We start from the raw sequence: 7,798 nt of genomic DNA, 5'->3' as shown, positions 1-7,798 counted from the left end.
TCAGAGAGAATAATACTTATTTATATTAATCGTTTATTGTTCTTAAGTTTAATCAAATTAAATTTAGCATTTTATCGTTCGTATAATTAATATACATATATACTAATTCTTTTTTCTTTCCTTATTTCTTTCCAGTTAGGTCCGAGTCGTGGGATCGCAAACACGTGAAGGAATAATTAATTAATATTTAAACAATAGGATATTCTTAGCAACGTTATAGAGACCATGTACATATATTATCATATATTATCGATTAATAAATATAATATTTCTTTCAGAGAGAATAATATTTATTTATATCTGTGTTCAGAATATTTCATTTCTTTTTAATTAATCTTTTATTTTTCGTAAGTTTAATCAAATTAAATTCAGCATTTTATCGTTCGTATAATTACTGTCATTTCTTTTTATTCTTATTTACTGTTATTAATTATCCTCTATATATATCTCGGGTGAGACCCATGGGAGGGGTCTATGGATGTGTGCCTCTATGTGGGTTGCTGTCTCAGCATCTTATAGAGCTGCTTCTCTTTTCTTCTCTTTCTGGGACTCTTTTATTTCATATTTTTCATTGTTATTTGCTCCTATTAATTATGATTTATAAGTCTCGGGTGGGACCCATGGGATGGGGACATGGGTGTGGGCCTCTGTGCGGGTTGCTTTCTCAGCATCTTATAGAGCTGCTTCTCTTTTCTTCTCTTTTTGGAGCTCTCTTTTCTATTTCATATTTTTCATTCTTATTTACTATTATTAATTATGATTTATTAGTCTCGGGTGGGACCCATGGGATGGGGACATGGGTGTGGGCCTCTGTGCGGGTTGCTGTCTTAGCATCGAGTAGATTTACTTCTATTTTCTTTTCTTTCTGCAGCTTTCTTTGTATCTCATATTCTTCTTCTTTAATTATGTTTTTAATAATGTCATTAATATGTTATTTCTTTTCATTATGTCTTTTCAGATTTTTATTATGTTATTTCTTTTTAATTATGTCTTTTCAGATTTTTATTATGTTATTTCTTTTTAATTATGTTTTTATGGTTTTAATTATGTTTTTAATATGTTCTTATTAATTATGATTTACAGGTTATAGGTAGGAACCATTAGATGAAGCGGACTGTTGTTTCAGCAGCATGCAGAGCTATTTCTATTTTTTTATCTTTCAGCAGCTCTCTTTTATTATTCATATTTTTCTTGTTTAATTATGTTTTTAATTATGTCATTAATATGTTATTTCTTTTCATTATGTCTTTTCAGATCTTTATTATGTACTTTTAATTATGTTTCTTTAATACTTATTTGTTATTTCTTTTTAATTATGTTTTTATGTTTTTATGTTTTTAGTTAATATATTCTAATTAATTTTTATTTTTAAGCATTAGGTAGGTCCCATGAGATGAAGCGGACTGTTGTTTCAGCAGCGTGCAGAGCTACTTCTATTTTTTTATTTTTCTTTTATTCATCTTCTTTTTTTCTTTTTCAGGGATGATCGAGCAATCATGCATCGATATTCAATATGTCTTTTCTTTTCTTTTTTTTATTTTCTCCTTAGCTTCTTTTTTTCAGGATAGATCGTCAAGGGATAGGTTCACCTCTGGTCTAATGTGTCATCGCCTGGCTGGATTCATCATCGATTTTTACACGCGAATACGGGCAGGATAGGAGAACACTCGCACATGTGTCGGCGTACACAGGCGTGGGTGTTCGCGGGCGCGATTAAACTTCGTTTGATAGCTCGTATCGAAAACGCGAATTTAGAGTAGATTCATCGTTTTTCTAACACTCACGTGAATGAACGCGGGCGCGACTTAAAAGTCCTACCGGGGACTTCGTTTAAATTTTTGCTCGAATATTCGATTAGATTACCTCGCGAACGCGTTTTTTTAGAGTAGAGTCACCGTTTTCCGAGCACTTGCGTGGGTGTCCGGGCGCGATTAAAAGTCCTACCATGGACTTCGTTTAGTGTTGAAATTCGGGGTGCGCGAACGGTTTACCTTGTAGTGCTGTACATAGCTGGCTGATGTTATGACAATCCTAATGTTTGGTAGCGGGGCGGAAATCCCGACAAATATCATGGAAAGTCTAAATACCGGTTAGCATATGTCACTTTGGATTTCAACTTAGAGTCACCGTTATTCTAACACTCACGTGAGTGTTCGCGTGCGCGATTAAAAGTCCTACCGGGGACTTCGTTTTGTTTGTTCGAATATTCGATTAGTTTATTTAGAGTAGAGTCACCGTTTTCCGAACACTTGCGTGGGTGTCCGCGCGCGATTAAAAGTCCTATTATGGACTTCGTTTTAGTGTTGAAATTTGGAGTACGCTTCGGATTTCAACTTAGAGTCACCGTTATTCTAACACTCACGTAAGAGTTCGCATGCGCGATTGAAAGTCCTACCGGGGACTTCGTTTGATTTCTTCGACATATCGATTAGATTACTTCGCGAATTTGGATAGAACTGTAGAATCTACGTAATAATAACACACGTGAGTGTCGCGAACACGATTAATGCGCTTTGATTGTTCGAAATTCGGATGCACGAAATCAGATGTGCTTAATAATCCGTTATGCCTGAGGCGGAGGGTGTCGAACGGTTAAGCTTTCTGTAAGTGGAGTCCCTGTAGCTAAGGCTAGATACTTCCTGTTAGCTTTGTCCCATGCCCAAGATATCCGAAGCGGAAGGCATGAGGGATCGGTATCGCGGTACGCGGATTTTAGAGTAAAGTAGAGTCACCGTTAGCTCGTGGGTCTCCACATGCAGCAACCTCCACGTGGTGAGACCTGGGTCGGTATTACTTGCGTACACTAATTATAAATTCATTAACGCAAGTATTACTGAGCGAATGGCTGCATATTGTATTACTTTTCCAATATCTTTTTAATCTAATTCCAATTGAACATTAATATTTTTCCATTTTATGTCGTTAATAATACTTCAAAAGAAGAAATTTATCAAGAATATATTGTACAATAATTTCTTAGACAAACGAAAAGGAAATTTTTCTATCTCTCTTTTACGACCGCTGTCATTTCTATTTATTCTTATTTACTCTCATTAATTAACTTTTATATATCTCGGGTGGGACCCACAGGAGGGGCCTATGGGGGAGGGCTTCTGTGCGGGTTGCTGTCTCAGCATCATATAGAACTTTTTCTCTTGTCTTATCTTTTTGGGTCTCTCTATTCTTCTCTTTCTGGGGCTCTCTTTTCTTTCTCCGGCTCTCGTTTCTATCTCATATTTTTCTTTTTAAATTATGTTTTCAATTACGTTATTATTGTGTTGTCCTTTTAATTATGTTTTCTTAATATTTATTTATGTTGTTTCTTTCTAATTATGTATTTAATTATGTGTTTAATTATGTGCTTACGTTTTTAATTATGTTTTTAATATATTTTTATTAATTATGATTTATAACCTTTAGGTAGGTCTCATGGGATGGTGCATGCTGCTTCTCTTTTCGTTTCTTTTTCTAAATCTCTTATCTATTTATATATATTTTCTATTTGTATTTTATATATATGTATATATATTATTTTCTGTTTTATGTATTTTTTTGTTTTTTTTATTTTCTCTTTAGCCTTTTCTTTTCCAGGATAGATCATCGAGGGATATGTTCATCACCGGACGGATTCGTCGTCGCATGACGAGATTCATCATCGATTTCTACGCGCGAATACGGGAAGGATAGGAAGAACATTAGCGCGCGTGTCGGCGGGCACAGGCGTTAGTGTTCTCGGGCGCGATTAAACTTCGTTTGATTGTTCGAAACGAAAACGCGAATAGTAGAGTAGAGTCATCGTTTTTCTAACATTCGCGTGGGTGTTCGGTCGCGATTAAAGGTCCTACCGTGGACTTCGTTTGATTTCTTCAAAATTCCGATGGGGGTACTTCGCGAATTTCGGCTTAACAGTAGAATCTACGTAATTATAACACACACGTGAGTGTCGCGACGCGATTAGTATTCTAAGGAGTGCGCTTTGATTGTTCGAAATTCGGAAAGCACGATTCGAATGTGCTTAATAATCCGTTATGTCTGAAGCGGACGGTGCAAATGGTGGAGCTATCTGTAAGAGGTGTGTAGTAGCAAAGCTACGCATACCCTGTTAGTTAAGAAGCCAGTGCATTGAAGCGGAAAGGTATAGCGGATCGGTATCGCGGAACGCGGATTTTAGAGTAGAGTCACCGTCAGTCCGTGGGTCTCCACATGCAGCAACTTCCACGTAGTGAGACCTGGGTCGGTATTACTTGCGTACACTAATTATAAATTCATTAACGCAAGTATTACTGAGCGAATGGCTGCATATTTCAATTCTTTTCCAAAATCTTTTTAATCTAATTCCAATTGAACATTAATATTTTTCCATTTTATGTCGTGAATAATACTTCAAAAGAAGAAATTTATCAAGAATATATTGTACAATAATTTCTTAGACAAACGAAAAGGAAATTTTTCTATCTCTCTTTTACGTCCGCTGTCATTTCTATTTATTCTTATTTACTCTCATTAATTATCCTTTGTGTATTTCGGGTGGGACCCATGGGAGGGGCCTATGGGGGAGGGCTTCTGTGCGGGTTGCTGTCTCAGCATCATATAGAACTTTTTCTCTTGTTTTATCTTTTTGGGTCTCTCTATTCTTCTCTTTCTGGGGCTCTCTTTTCTTTCTCCGGCTCTCGTTTCTATCTCATATTTTTCTTTTTAAATTATGTTTTCAATTACGTTATTATTGTGTTGTTCTTTTAATTATGTTTTTAATATATTTTTATTAATTATGATTTATAACCTTTAGGTAGGTCTCATGGGATGGTGCATGCTGCTTCTCTTTTCGTTTCTTTTTCTAAATCTCTTATCTATTTATATATATTTTCTATTTGTATTTTATATATATGTATATATATTATTTTCTGTTTTATGTATTTTTTTGTTTTTTTTATTTTCTCTTTAGCCTTTTCTTTTCCAGGATAGATCACCGAGGGATATGTTCATCAACGGACGGATTCGTCGTCGCATGACGAGATTCATCATCGATTTCTACGCGCGAATACGGGAAGGATAGGAAGAACATTAGCGCGCGTGTCGGCGGGCACAGGCGTTAGTGTTCTCGGGCGCGATTAAACTTCGTTTGATTGTTCGAAACGAAAACGCGAATAGTAGAGTAGAGTCATCGTTTTTCTAACATTCGCGTGGGTGTTCGGTCGCGATTAAAGGTCCTACCGTGGACTTCGTTTGATTTCTTCAAAATTCCGATGGGGGTACTTCGCGAATTTCGGCTTAACAGTAGAATCTACGTAATTATAACACACACGTGAGTGTCGCGACGCGATTAGTATTCTAAGGAGTGCGCTTTGATTGTTCGAAATTCGGAAAGCACGATTCGAATGTGCTTAATAATCCGTTATGTCTGAAGCGGACGGTGCAAATGGTGGAGCTATCTGTAAGAGGTGTGTAGTAGCAAAGCTACGCATACCCTGTTAGTTAAGAAGCCAGTGCATTGAAGCGGAAAGGTATAGCGGATCGGTATCGCGGAACGCGGATTTTAGAGTAGAGTCACCGTCAGTCCGTGGGTCTCCACATGCAGCAACTTCCACGTAGTGAGACCTGGGTCGGTATTACTTGCATATACTAATTATAAATTCATTAACGCAAGTATTACTGAGCGAATGGCTGCATATTTCAATTCTTTTCCAAAATCTTTTTAATCTAATTCCAATTGAACATTAATATTTTTCCATTTTATGTCGTTAATAATACTTCAAAAGAAGAAATTTATCAAGAATATATTGTACAATAATTTCTTAGACAAACGAAAAGGAAATTTTTCTATCTCTCTTTTACGTCCGCTGTCATTTCTATTTATTCTTATTTACTCTCATTAATTATCCTTTGTGTATTTCGGGTGGGACCCATGGGAGGGGCCTATGGGCGAGGGCTTTTGTGCGGGTTGCTGTCTCAGCATCATATAGAACTTTTTCTCTTGTCTTATCTTTTTGGGTCTCTCTTTTCTATTTCATATTTTTCATTCTTATTTACTCTTATTAATTATGATTTATTAGTCTCGGGTGGGACCCATGGGATGGGGACATGGGTGTGGGCCTCTGTGCGGGTTGCTGTCTTAGCATCGAGTAGATTTACTTCTATTTTCTTTTCTTTCTGCAGCTTTCTTTGTATCTCATATTCTTCTTCTTTAATTATGTTTTTAATAATGTCATTAATATGTTATTTCTTTTCATTATGTCTTTTCAGATTTTTATTATGTTATTTCTTTTTAATTATGTTTTTATGGTTTTAATTATGTTTTTAATATGTTCTTACTAATTATGATTTACAGGTTATAGGTAGGAACCATTAGATGAAGCGGACTGTTGTTTCAGCAGCATGCAGAGCTATTTCTATTTTTTTATCTTTCAGCAGCTCTCTTTTATTATTCATATTTTTCTTGTTTAATTATGTTTTTAATTATGTCATTAATATGTTATTTCTTTTCATTATGTCTTTTCAGATCTTTATTATGTACTTTTAATTATGTTTCTTTAATACTTATTTGTTATTTCTTTTTAATTATGTTTTTATGTTTTTATGTTTTTAGTTAATATATTCTAATTAATTTTTATTTTTAAGCATTAGGTAGGTCCCATGAGATGAAGCGGACTGTTGTTTCAGCAGCGTGCAGAGCTACTTCTATTTTTTTATTTTTCTTTTATTCATCTTCTTTTTTTCTTTTTCAGGGATGATCGAGCAATCATGCATCGATATTCAATATGTCTTTTCTTTTCTTTTTTTTATTTTCTCCTTAGCTTCTTTTTTTCAGGATAGATCGTCAAGGGATAGGTTCACCTCTGGTCTAATGTGTCATCGCCTGGCTGGATTCATCATCGATTTTTACACGCGAATACGGGCAGGATAGGAGAACACTCGCACATGTGTCGGCGTACACAGGCGTGGGTGTTCGCGGGCGCGATTAAACTTCGTTTGATAGCTCGTATCGAAAACGCGAATTTAGAGTAGATTCATCGTTTTTCTAACACTCACGTGAATGAACGCGGGCGCGACTTAAAAGTCCTACCGGGGACTTCGTTTAAATTTTTGCTCGAATATTCGATTAGATTACCTCGCGAACGCATTTTTTTAGAGTAGAGTCACCGTTTTCCGAGCACTTGCGTGGGTGTCCGGGCGCGATTAAAAGTCCTACCATGGACTTCGTTTAGTGTTGAAATTCGGGGTGCGCGAACGGTTTACCTTGTAGTGCTGTACATAGCTGGCTGATGTTATGACAATCCTAATGTTTGGTAGCGGGGCGGAAATCCCGACAAATATCATGGAAAGTCTAAATACCGGTTAGCATATGTCACTTTGGATTTCAACTTAGAGTCACCGTTATTCTAACACTCACGTGAGTGTTCGCGTGCGCGATTAAAAGTCCTACCGGGGACTTCGTTTTGTTTGTTCGAATATTCGATTAGTTTATTTAGAGTAGAGTCACCGTTTTCCGAACACTTGCGTGGGTGTCCGCGCGCGATTAAAAGTCCTATTATGGACTTCGTTTTAGTGTTGAAATTTGGAGTACGCTTCGGATTTCAACTTAGAGTCACCGTTATTCTAACACTCACGTAAGAGTTCGCATGCGCGATTGAAAGTCCTACCGGGGACTTCGTTTGATTTCTTCGATATATCGATTAGATTACTTCGCGAATTTGGATAGAACTGTAGAATCTACGTAATAATAACACACGTGAGTGTCGCGAACGCGATTAATGCGCTTTGATTGTTCGAAATTCGGATGCACGAAATCAGATGTGCTTAA

The sequence above is a fragment of the Vespa mandarinia genome, chromosome 13 (genome assembly GCF_050613455.1).
Source record: "Vespa mandarinia isolate Hongniang chromosome 13, ASM5061345v1, whole genome shotgun sequence".
Taxonomy (NCBI): Eukaryota; Metazoa; Arthropoda; class Insecta; order Hymenoptera; family Vespidae; genus Vespa; species Vespa mandarinia.
Note: the sequence above shows the minus strand (reverse complement) of the source record.